The sequence below is a fragment of the Hemiscyllium ocellatum genome, unplaced genomic scaffold (genome assembly GCF_020745735.1).
Source record: "Hemiscyllium ocellatum isolate sHemOce1 unplaced genomic scaffold, sHemOce1.pat.X.cur. scaffold_262_pat_ctg1, whole genome shotgun sequence".
NCBI classification, from domain to species: domain Eukaryota; kingdom Metazoa; phylum Chordata; class Chondrichthyes; order Orectolobiformes; family Hemiscylliidae; genus Hemiscyllium; species Hemiscyllium ocellatum.
In genome coordinates, this window is record NW_026868150.1 from 533,862 (window position 1) to 546,151 (window position 12,290).

The 12,290-nt window shown below is 44.0% G+C and overlaps 3 non-coding genes across 3 annotated transcripts; all 3 read right to left on the bottom strand.

Annotated features, from left to right (window-relative positions):
• Nucleotides 1-7,416: 7,416 nt before the first annotated feature.
• On the bottom strand, nucleotides 7,417-7,490 carry trnai-aau (transfer RNA isoleucine (anticodon AAU)). The gene has a single exon. It is a non-coding gene; the product is annotated as a tRNA-Ile (tRNA).
• Nucleotides 7,491-9,705: 2,215 nt separating this feature from the next.
• Nucleotides 9,706-9,779, bottom strand: trnai-aau (transfer RNA isoleucine (anticodon AAU)). Its single transcript has one exon. It is a non-coding gene; the product is annotated as a tRNA-Ile (tRNA).
• Nucleotides 9,780-11,994: 2,215 nt separating this feature from the next.
• trnai-gau (transfer RNA isoleucine (anticodon GAU)) lies at nucleotides 11,995-12,068 on the bottom strand. Its single transcript has one exon. It is a non-coding gene; the product is annotated as a tRNA-Ile (tRNA).
• Between the last annotated feature and the right edge of the window lie 222 nt (nucleotides 12,069-12,290).

Consider the following 12,290-nt stretch of genomic DNA (forward strand, 5'->3'; position numbering starts at 1 on the left):
CTTGGTCAGTTCTTCTCTCAAACTCATGCAATTGGCAATTTTTGTTTTTAGTTGTAGCTTGTCCTTTCTGTGATTCACTTTAAAACTTTATATTTCTTTAAACTGCATTTTATCACAATTTCCCAGACGATCTCTCCAGGTGACATCACTCATTCACTAAGTTTCATCACGCAACGGTCGATCTGACTTAGTTACATCCCGAGCCAGTTGCACAATGTGTTATTTAAAGAAACACTGAAAAAAATTCTCCGAACTTCCCTTCCAATATCACTGTTGTCAGTGTGATTGTCAAGATTATGCGAATTTTGAATTTTCACTGAATTTTTCGTAATGCCTTTATTAAAAATTCCAGTGAGTTCCTGTGTAATGCAGTGATGATCAATGAAATGCTGTTCAGTGGCCTAAAACTGTTCTGCTGCTGGTGTCCTTGGCAAGTAGTAGCCAGAATTTACATTCAGACTGACTCTACTTCATGATCTGCGGCCAAATACTTTCTCTGTAATGCCTTTGTTATCAATTATTGTTAGCGTTGTCCACTTTGCATGAGTTTCCACAAAGTTGTGAACCATTTGAATTTTTATGTCCACCTTTTTTCACCCTGTAACCACGTCACCCTGGTGTCTAACTCTCTTTTATCTCTGTCACAAATTCATCTACCTTATGGCAGAGACTTTGTCCATTCCAAAAAAAAAACATAATTTAACTGTTTCCTACAATTTCCTGTCACAAATTGATTCGCTGACGTACAGTTTTAGTTAAACTTGGTCCCATCCTGTTCCTTTCTGCTTGTTTTCAGCGACATCCCCATGCTGTTGCAAAGCTTCACCTTTTCTATTTGGATTTGGAAAGCTCCTTTCACCTGAACCCTGTCCCTGCATCCTCTCTGTCAGTTTAAAGCCCTGTCCCTAAACCTACCGACGTGATTGGCCAGGACACTGGTCCCAGCATACTTCCAGTGGGACAATCCGAATGGTTTATTTTTAAACTCAGGTATGGGATGTTGGTGTCTCTGTCTGACCAGCCTTTACTGCACAGCCCTCGCTGCCCTTGAGCTGAGTAATTTGCTCGGCCATTTCAGAGGCAAACACTTTGCTGTGGGGATGTCGGACAAACCATGTGAGCATGGCAGTTGCCCCCTAGTGTATTTTTGATGAACAAACATTGTTTTGGACATCAGCAATGATTTCAGACTTATTCATAGATTGTTAATTGCAATTTTAAAAAAAATGATTATTGCAAATTCCACCATTTCTGATGGTGGGATTTAAACCTGCCTCCACAGAACATTGGGTGAGCATTTGGATACATGCTCTTGCAACAATACCACGAGGCCATCACTTCACCTACTCAAAGGTTGCTCATTCCTGAGCACTGACACCAGGGCATCAGGAACCTAAACCTGTTCTTCCTACATGATTGTTTCGTTATGAAATTTTCCTGCCCTCTGGTGCTATCACTCAGACTCTCTTCATGTGGTATCCCTCACTGTGAGGGTCGAATTGCTGCCTCTGTCAGCGTCTCTCACTCTTGCAGCTTCTCCGGATCCTGAACCAATTTAAGTCTTTACTCCAGAGAGACGCAGCAGCATATGCAAGAGATGGAGACAGGGTTTTTCAGATCTCTGTTGGACTTAGTGCCATTCTCCATGTGTATCCCTCACGGGATCTGTCTAATTTCCCAAATTGTTGATTCCTCTGACTCCTGTAGGTATTAGGAACGGCCTGACTCAATAGACTTCCCAGCTGCTGGATGTCTCGTCCATCGCCACATTGAAGATGGTTGATCAGCCAGGGAGACAAAGAGAAGGGAGATTTGGAGTGTTCAATAAATCCTGCAGTGAGGTAAGATCACTACAGTGAACAGAGCAGACAGCAAAGACAGAGCTCCCAACATCAGATAACAAAACATGACATAGATACAGTGCTGGAGGGGGTGCACAGTACAGACACACCCCAGGCTCAATCAAAACCTTATAGTAAGTTCTGCTGTGCTAAGACTCACTACTCTGCAACAATCTATCTATGGAATGTCATGGTGACTTAGTGTCTTCAATAATTTGTAACTCCTATAACAGTTCCTGTCCCGGTAACATCCTCCCTTCCCTATACTCCCTCCACATATTGGAATCCTCCCTTCCCTATACTCTCTCCACATATTTGGATTGTACTGCATTCCTGACTACCAGCCCTATCGCTGTAACTTGCTTCAGTGTCTATAACGTGCCTTATCTCAGTAGTCTCCTACAATAACAGGAGACAGGGTCATCCAGCACGGAACAGGTTCCTTCGATCGAACTAGTCCATGCTGAACAGAGTCTATGAACGAGTCGCGTTTCCCTGCACTTGACCCATATCCCTTCAAACCTTCTCCTCTCCATGTACCTGCACAAATGTCTTTTCCATGTTGTTATTGTACTTTTCTCTATCACTTCCCCTCGAATCCCATTTCCTACCTGCACTGTACTCTGTGTGGAAAATCTTCTCCTCCAAATTCTTTGAAGTTTTTTTTTCTCCCATCTCCTACTTATATCCTCCAGACACAGAACATAAGAACATGACAGTACAGTACAGGCCCTTCGGCCCTCAATGTGTGCTAACCTGTGGACCCAATCTGAAGCCCATCTAACCTTCCCTATTCCATTCTCCCATGGCTATCAGTGATAGAAATATCTCTTTATGGGACCCCACAATTTCTTCCTGAGCTTCCTGCAATATCCTGGGATATACATGATTAGTTCCCAAGGATTTGTCCATCTTATACGCATTATAGAACCTTCACTACCGCCTGTTATGTTAAGTGGAGTCTTTTGAAGACGTTATTGTTCCTTATTCCCTGACTTGCCCAGTATTTCACCAAGTTAAGTTCAAACATGAAATTTTTGTTCAGGATCTCACCCATCTTCTGTGTTTCCACACTTGGATGGCCCCATTCGTCGTCAAGGAGCCACATTCTTCTCCTAGTTAATCTCCTGAAGAATATACTTGAAGAATCACTTTGGATTTTCCTCAGCCTGATCTGCCAATGCTTTCTGTAGTCCCCTTTGTGCCCTCCTGATTTCCCTCTTAAGTGAATACTCCATCTGCAATGTTCTTCAATAGATTCCCTGAATCCAGCTGGCTATGTGACACGTGCCCCCTTTTTGTTGACCAGAGTCTCAATACCCCCAGTCATCAGTGTATCCCACTTGTGTCAGCATTGTCCTTCACACTAACAGAAATATGATATCCCTCAAATATCATTTTATCGCTCTTTTGAAAGCTTCCCACCTGCCTGACGTCCCTTTACCTGCAAATAACCTCCACAATCAATTGCCAAAAGCTCTTCACTAATACCTTCTGGATTGCGGCAAGACAAATTTTGATCTTTAACTTGTGGACTAGGCTTGTGCATTTCCATCACTATATTCAAACTAATACAATTGTGCTCACTTTGCCAAAGTGTTGTCCCACTAGTGCCTCAGTCCCTTTCCCTACCTTGTTCCCCAAGGCGTAGTCAGGTTTTACCCCTTCCTGCAGTCCAACCATTTACATTCTGACTGAGACATTTTTCTTGTACATGCCTAACAAATCCCATCCATTCAAGCTCTGAGCACACTGGCAGTCCCAGACTAGGTTTGGAAAGTTAAAATCCCTGACCATTCCAACCCTATCAATCTTACAGATATCTGAGATCTCCCGACATATTTGCTGCTCAAACTCTCGCTGACTGTTGGCAGCCTGTAGTACAGTCATATCAAACTGATCACCCAATCCCATATCTCAATTGCACCATTATAGCTTCAATGGGTGTTCCCCAGGAATATCCTCTCCAAGTGCTGCAGTGATATTTCACTGATCAAAAACTCCACCCCCTCCTCTCTCACCTCCTGTTCTATCCTCCCTGTGGAATCTGTACCCTGGAACATTGAGCTCCCAGTCCTGTCCCACTCTCAGCTGTGTTTCTGCCATATCTATGGTATTCCAGTCTCATGTTCTCATCCATGCGCCGACTTCATTTGCCTTAATTATTAAGCCTTTTATTTTGAAATAAATGCACTTTAATCAATCAGTTTTCCCTCAATGTCTGCTGTGCTCTTTCCTGATGTTTCTACTTAAGTTCCTGTCTTGAAATTCAGTCCCAGCCTCTACATTCAGACTGCAGCCTGGCACCATCCACCTCACTATGGACAACACCCTCAGCTTTCATGTCATCTGCAAACCTACTAATGATACCTTCTGCTTTCACATCAGAGTTATTAATGTATATAATAAACAGCAACGGCTCCCGTACAGATCCCTGTGGTACACCCGTTAGTGAAAGAATTTCAATTGTAAAAACAGCCCTCCACCAGTTGTGGATCCTGTTTGCCAAATTGCCTTGGATCCTATTGGTCTGTTGCACCAGCCTTCTATATGGGATCTTGTGAAGCGATGTAATGAACTCCATGTAACCCACATCATCTGCACAGCCATCATCAAAATTCTCAATCATAATTTCAAATATAAATCTCAGCTGAATTTGGGAAAGGATCTTACTCTACCAAATGTATGATGAGTATCCCAAATCGATCTCAGCCTTTCCAATTTTTGATTCATTCTGTTCCTCAGAATTGTTCCCAACAATTTCTCTCCCCCTGCTGTCAGACTGTCTGCTCTGTAATTAGCTGGCCTATCCCTGCTGCCCTTCTTGAACAAAGGAACCACATTAGCTATCCTCCAGTCATTCCACACTTTATCAGTGGCCAGCAAAGTATTAAATATATCCACCAGGGCCCGAGCAATCACCTCCCTTACCTCCCATAGCAGCGTGGGATACATTCAATTGGGCACTGGGGATTTCTCCACATTTAAGCCTGTGAAAACATAAAATCCCTCTTCCTTATTGATCGTAATATGTTTGAGAAAATCACCATCCCAACTGAAATCCCGAGCTACGATGCCTTGCTCCTGTGTGAATACAGATGGGAAGTATTCATTGAAGACCTCACCTACTTCCTCTGGCTTCATGTCCCGATTGTCCCTTTGCATTTCTTTGTGAAAACAATTGAGACTGATTGATTTGCTGCAGACAACATCCACCAGTCATCATGGGTACGGTGATCGAGTTGTGCGTCTATCCCTGTCAAATGTTTTATTGCGCTGGTGAGGCTTACTGATTGGTGATTTTGCGGGACAATTTGTTGGAAATACAGCAACGCAGCTGAGATCCGGCATGGGACCGACGAGTTGATGTTCCATGAACGCGATGGTCGGCTTTCGAATGAATACACATCTGAATCGATCATGTGACAAGTTCTTGCAGACGGTGAAAGCAAAAGCCACGACAAACCTTGACACAGCACAGCTGAGAACACAAGCGCTGCACATAGTCAGATTGCGGAACGAACCCGCGACCTCGGCGTAACTAGCACCACGCTCTAACCAGCTGAGCAAACCAACCAACGAACGCTCCGGTTCAAAGCATATGCCTATATTGCCGACGCTCATAACCACGGCGGCTATTGTAACGTACCTTCAACGATCGCTCACTGTGCTTCTGGAAACTCACAGACCTTTGGAGTCAGGGTTATGTGCTGCTGATAAACTGCTGCGAACCTTATGCCAAATGCATTGGAATTGGAACTCAACTGTGGGATTCTTTCTGCTCCCGAAGGACGCAGTTGCTTTAGAGTCAGCAACAGCGCAGAACTCAATTGCACGTTTTGCTCAATGACTCATGTTGCTTTTGCAATCTTCGTTTGACAGCATATTTAGCAGGTTATCACGCCTTCCTGCAGCGTTTGTCAGCGACAGATCAGCTGCTAAGATGACTGCTTCAGACAGCATGCTACATCCTACATTTGAAAATGGAAAAGGTGCAAACGCTTACAGGCTGAACACTCTCTCACAATTTTGCCTGGCGCGTCAGAGGCTGGGAGCTGACCTTATGAAGGTTTTTCAATCATGAGGGGCATTTCTCGGGTAAATAGATAAGTTCGTTTCGCTCAGGTGGGGCAGTGCAGCACGAGAGGGTATAAATCTGGTGTGGGAGGGTGAGAATTCGACAGGCAGTGAGGAGCAACTGCGTCACGCAAAGGGTGGTGAGTGTCTGCAATAAGTTGCCAGACGAGCTGGTGATGGCTGGTACAATTCCAATACTTTTAAGGAATTTGGATGTGTATTTGAATAGGAAGGGTTTAGAGAGACATGGGTCAAGTGCATGCAATCGTGGCTGGATCAGTTGAGGATATCTGTTCGGAATGGATGAGCAAGACCGAAGATTGTGTTTTCAGTGCTGTCCATATCTAATGGCTCTATGATATTGCAGGTGAAATGATAAAAGAGATGAATAAAATAATGAAGTAAAATTGTCTGAAGTTGTTAAATTCAAACAACTTCAGATAATTTTATTTCAATTATTTTACTTCCCTTTTTTTATTTGCGTTTTTCTCACTGTTGTGTACCTCTTATTTCTTGATTGTCTCTCTTTCTGTCGCTTCCCACTCTGTCAATACATTTTTCCTCTCCTCTGCCCGCTTTGCTACGCTTCTCCCCTGTTTTCCATTTTGTCTCTGTTTTCCACATGCCCCACATATTTTGTCACGTAACACTGGCTTCAGCCTTGGTCATTCGCGGCTCCTCATCTCCCTTTAATCTCTCCGTGCACTGTCATTATCACCTTTGCATCTGGAGCCTTGACTCACCTTCTCTCAGCCTGGTGTTAATAGCTCTGTAATTCTCCCCTTTTTTCAAAATCTTTAACACAGGGTCAGTTAGACTCGAAACGTCAACTCTTTTCTCTCCTTGCAGATGGTGCCAGACCTGCTGAGATTTTCCAGCATTTTCTCTTTTGGTTTCGAATTCCAGCATCTGCAGTAATTTGCTTTTATTAATGACTCTGTGATATTGCTGGGTATATGATGACTCCAGTGTCGATGCATGAGAGGTGAGCAAGCGAATGAATTCCCTCTGGAAGTCGCGGGAAATGTAGTAACAGAGATCCAGGAAAATGAGTTGAACGAATCTTTGAAGTGAATTGAAGCCTGAATTCTGGTTCTCCTCCGAGACTGTGCCAGGTCGACCTAATACATTATATATTTCATGTTTTGCATTTCTTTGTGAAAACAATTGAGACTGATTGATTTGCTGCAGACAACATCCACCAGTCATCATGGGTACGGTGATCGAGTTGTGCGTATATCCCTGTCAAATGTTGTATTGCGCCAGTGAGGCTTTCTGCTGGGTGATTTTGTGGTTTCGTGGTGCACTTTGTTTGGAAATACAACAACGCAGCTGAGATCCGGCATGGGACCAACGAGTTGATGTTCCACAACAGCGATGGTCAGCTTTCGAATGAATACACATCTGAATCGATCATGTGACAAGTTCTTGCAGACGGTGAAAGCAAAAGCCACGACAAACCTTGAGCAAGCGCAGCTGACGAGACGAGCGCTGCACGTGGTCAGTGTGGGGATTGAACCCACGACCTGGGCGTTATTAGCACCACGCTCTAACCAGCTGAGCTAACCGACCGACGCAGCTGTCCGGTCAAAACAAAGGCTTATATTGCCTGCGCTCACAACCACGGCGGCTATGCGTTTTCCGATTTGCAATCGATCGCACGATCGTCTGAAGTATTTCCTTCCGTTGCAAAGTTTTTTAACAAAAAAAAATTGACTTTTCCGAACGCGCACACTCGAGCTAACCATTTGCTCTGATATCCAAAATTAAGCACAATGTTCGGACGCATGCAATTTCAATCGCAATGCCACCAGCTCAGCTGCAGCTTGTCATGTTGACAAATATCATCTGGTTGAAACGTACCTTCAACGATCGCTCACTGTGCTTCTGGAAACTCACAGACCTTTGGAGTCAGGGTTATGTGCTGCTGATAAACTGCTGCGAACCTTATGCCAAATGCATTGGAATTGGAACTCAACTGTGGGATTCTTTCTGCTCCCGAAGGACGCAGTTGCTTTAGAGTCAGCAACAGCGCAGAACTCAATTGCACGTTTTGCTCAATGACTCATGTTGCTTTTGCAATCTTCGTTTGACAGCATATTTAGCAGGTTAGCACGCCTTCCTGCAGCGTTTGTCAGCGACAGATCAGCTGCTAAGATGACTGCTTCAGACAGCATGCTACATCCTACATTTGAAAATGGAAAAGGTGCAAACGCTTACAGGCTGAACACTCTCTCACTATTTTGCCTGGCGAGTCAGAGGCTGGGAGCTGACCTTATGAAGGTTTTTCAATCATGAGGGGCATTTCTCGGGTAAATAGATAAGTTCGTTTCGCTCAGGTGGGGCAGTGCAGCACGAGAGGGTATAAATCTGTTGTGGGAGGGTAAGAATTCGACAGGCAGTGAGGAGCAACGGCGTCACGCAAAGGGTGGTGAGTGTCTGCAATAAGTTGCCAGACGAGCTGGTGATGGCTGGTACAATTCCAATACTTTTAAGGAATTTGGATGTGTATTTGAATAGGAAGGGTTTAGAGAGACATGGGTCAAGTGCATGCAATCGTGGCTGGATCAGTTGAGGATATCTGTTCGGAATGGATGAGCAAGACCGAAGATTGTGTTTTCAGTGCTGTCCATATCTAATGGCTCTATGATATTGCAGGTGAAATGATAAAAGAGATGAATAAAATAATGAAGTAAAATTGTCTGAAGTTGTTAAATTCAAACAACTTCAGATAATTTTATTTCAATTATTTTACTTACCTTTTTTATTTAAGTTTTTCTCACTGTTGTGTACCTCTTATTTCTTGATTGTCTCTCTTTCTGTCGCTTCCCACTCTGTCAATACATTTTTCCTCTCCTCTGCCACTTTGCTACGCTTCTCCCCTGTTTTCCATTTTGTCTCTGTTTTCCACATGCACCACATATTTTGTCACGTAACACTGGCTTCAGCCTTGGTCATTCGCGGCTCCTCATCTCCCTTTAATCTCTCCGTGCACTGTCATTATCACCTTTGCATCTGGAGCCTTGACTCACCTTCTCTCAGCCTGGTGTTAATAGCTCCCTAATTCTCCCCTTTTTTCAAAATCTTTAACAAAGGGTCAGTTAGACTCGAAACGTCAACTCTTTTCTCTCCTTGCAGATGGTGCCAGACCTGCTGAGATTTTCCAGCATGTTCTCTTTTGGTTTCGAATTCCAGCATCTGCAGTAATTTGCTTTTATTAATGACTCTGTGATATTGCTGGGTATATGATGACTCCAGTGTCGATGCATGAGAGGTGAGCAAGCGAATGAATTCCCTCTGGAAGTCGCGGGAAATGTAGTAACAGAGATCCAGGAAAATGAGTTGAACGAATCTTTGAAGTGAATTGAAGCCTGAATTCTGGTTCTCCTCCGAGACTGTGCCAGGTCGACCTAATACATTATATATTTCATGTTTTGCATTTCTTTGTGAAAACAATTGAGACTGATTGATTTGCTGCAGACAACATCCACCAGTCATCATGGGTACGGTGATCGAGTTGTGCGTATATCCCTGTCAAATGTTGTATTGCGCCAGTGAGGCTTTCTGCTGGGTGATTTTGTGGTTTCGTGGTGCACTTTGTTTGGAAATACAACAACGCAGCTGAGATCCGGCATGGGACCAACGAGTTGATGTTCCACAACAGCGATGGTCAGCTTTCGAATGAATACACATCTGAATCGATCATGTGACAAGTTCTTGCAGACGGTGAAAGCAAAAGCCACGACAAACCTTGAGCAAGCACAGCTGACGAAACGAGCGCTGCACATGGTCAGTGTGGGGATGGAACCCACGACCTTGGCGTTATTAGCACCACGCTCTAACCAGCTGAGCTAACCGACCGACGCCGCTGTTCAATCAAAACAAAGGCTTATATTGCCTGCGCTCACAACCACGGCGGATATGCGTTTTCCGATTTGCAATCGATCGCATGATCGTCTGAAGTATTTCCTTCCGTTGCAAAGTTTTTTAACAAAAAAAAATGACTTTTCCGAAAGCGCACACTCGAGCTAACCATTTGCTCTGATATTCAAAATTAAGCACAATGTTCGGACGCATGCAATTTCAATCGCAATGCCACCAGCTCAGCTGCAGCTTGTCATGTTGACAAATATCATCTGGTTGAAACGTACCTTCAACGATCGCTCACTGTGCTTCTGGAAACTCACAGACCTTTGGAGTCAGGGTTATGTGCTGCTGATAAACTGCTGCGAACCTTATGCCAAATGCATTGGAATTGGAACTCAACTGTGGGATTCTTTCTGCTCCCGAAGGAGGCAGTTGCTTTAGAGTCAGCAACAGCGCAGAACTCAATTGCACGTTTTGCTCAATGACTCATGTTGCTTTTGCAATCTTCGTTTGACAGCATATTTAGCAGGTTAGCACGCCTTCCTGCAGCGTTTGTCAGCGACAGATCAGCTGCTAAGATGACTGCTTCAGACAGCATGCTACATCCTACATCTGAAAATGGAAAAGGTGCAAACGCTTACAGGCTGAACACTCTCTCACTATTTTGCCTGGCGAGTCAGAGGCTGGGAGCTGACCTTATGAAGGTTTTTCAATCATGAGGGGCATTTCTCGGGTAAATAGATAAGTCCGTTTCGCTCAGGTGGGGCAGTGCAGCACGAGAGGGTATAAATCTGTTGTGGGAGGGTAAGAATTCGACAGGCAGTGAGGAGCAACGGCGTCACGCAAATGGTGGTGAGTGTCTGCAATAAGTTGCCAGACGAGCTGGTGATGGCTGGTACAATTCCAATACTTTTAAGGAATTTGGATGTGTATTTGAATAGGAAGGGTTTAGAGAGACATGGGTCAAGTGCATGCAATCGTGGCTGGATCAGTTGAGGATATCTGTTCGGAATGGATGAGCAAGACCGAAGATTGTGTTTTCAGTGCTGTCCATATCTAATGGCTCTATGATATTGCAGGTGAAATGATAAAAGAGATGAATAAAATAATGAAGTAAAATTGTCTGAAGTTGTTAAATTCAAACAACTTCAGATAATTTTATTTCAATTATTTTACTTACCTTTTTTATTTAAGTTTTTCTCACTGTTGTGTACCTCTTATTTCTTGATTGTCTCTCTTTCTGTCGCTTCCCACTCTGTCAATACATTTTTCCTCTCCTCTGCCCGCTTTGCTACGCTTCTCCCCTGTTTTCCATTTTGTCTCTGTTTTCCACATGCACCACATATTTTGTCACGTAACACTGGCTTCAGCCTTGGTCATTCGCGGCTCCTCATCTCCCTTTAATCTCTCCGTGCACTGTCATTATCACCTTTGCATCTGGAGCCTTGACTCACCTTCTCTCAGCCTGGTGTTAATAGCTCCCTAATTCTCCCCTTTTTTCAAAATCTTTAACAAAGGGTCAGTTAGACTCGAAACGTCAGCTCTTTTCTCTCCTTGCAGATGGTGCCAGACCTGCTGAGATTTTCCAGCATGTTCTCTTTTGGTTTCGAATTCCAGCATCTGCAGTAATTTGCTTTTATTAATGACTCTGTGATATTGCTGGGTATATGATGACTCCAGTGTCGATGCATGAGAGGTGAGCAAGCGAATGAATTCCCTCTGGAAGTCGCGGGAAATGTAGTAACAGAGATCCAGGAAAATGAGTTGAACGAATCTTTGAAGTGAATTGAAGCCTTAATTCTGGTTCTCCTCCGAGACTGTGCCAGGTCGACCTAATACATTATATATTTCATGTTTTGCATTTCTTTGTGAAAACAATTGAGACTGATTGATTTGCTGCAGACAACATCCACCAGTCATCATGGGTACGGTGATCGAGTTGTGCGTCTATCCCTGTCAAATGTTGTATTGCGCCGGTGAGGCTTTCTGCTGGGTGATTTTGTGGTTTCGTGGTGCACTTTGTTTGGAAAAACAACAACGCAGTGGAGATCCGGCATGGGATCAACGAGTTGATGATCCACAACAGCGATGGTCAGCTTTCGAATGAATACACATCTGAATCGATCATGTGACAAGTTCTTGTTGACGGTGAAAGCAAAAGCCATGACAAACCTTGAGCAAGCACAGCTGACGAAACGAGCGCTGCACATGGTCAGTGTGGGGATTGAACCCACGACTTTGGCGTTATCAGCACCACGCTCTAAACAGCTGAGCTAACCGACCGACGCAGCCGTTTGTTCAAAACAAAGGCTTATATTGCCTGCGCTCACAACCACGGCGGCTATGTGTTTTCCGATTTGCAATCGATCGCACGATCGTCTGAAGTATTTCCTTCCATTGCAAAGTTTTTTAACAAAAAAAAATTGACTTTTCCGAACGCGCACACTCGAGCTAACCATTTGCTCTGATATCCAAAATTAAGCCCAATGTTCGGATGCATGCAGT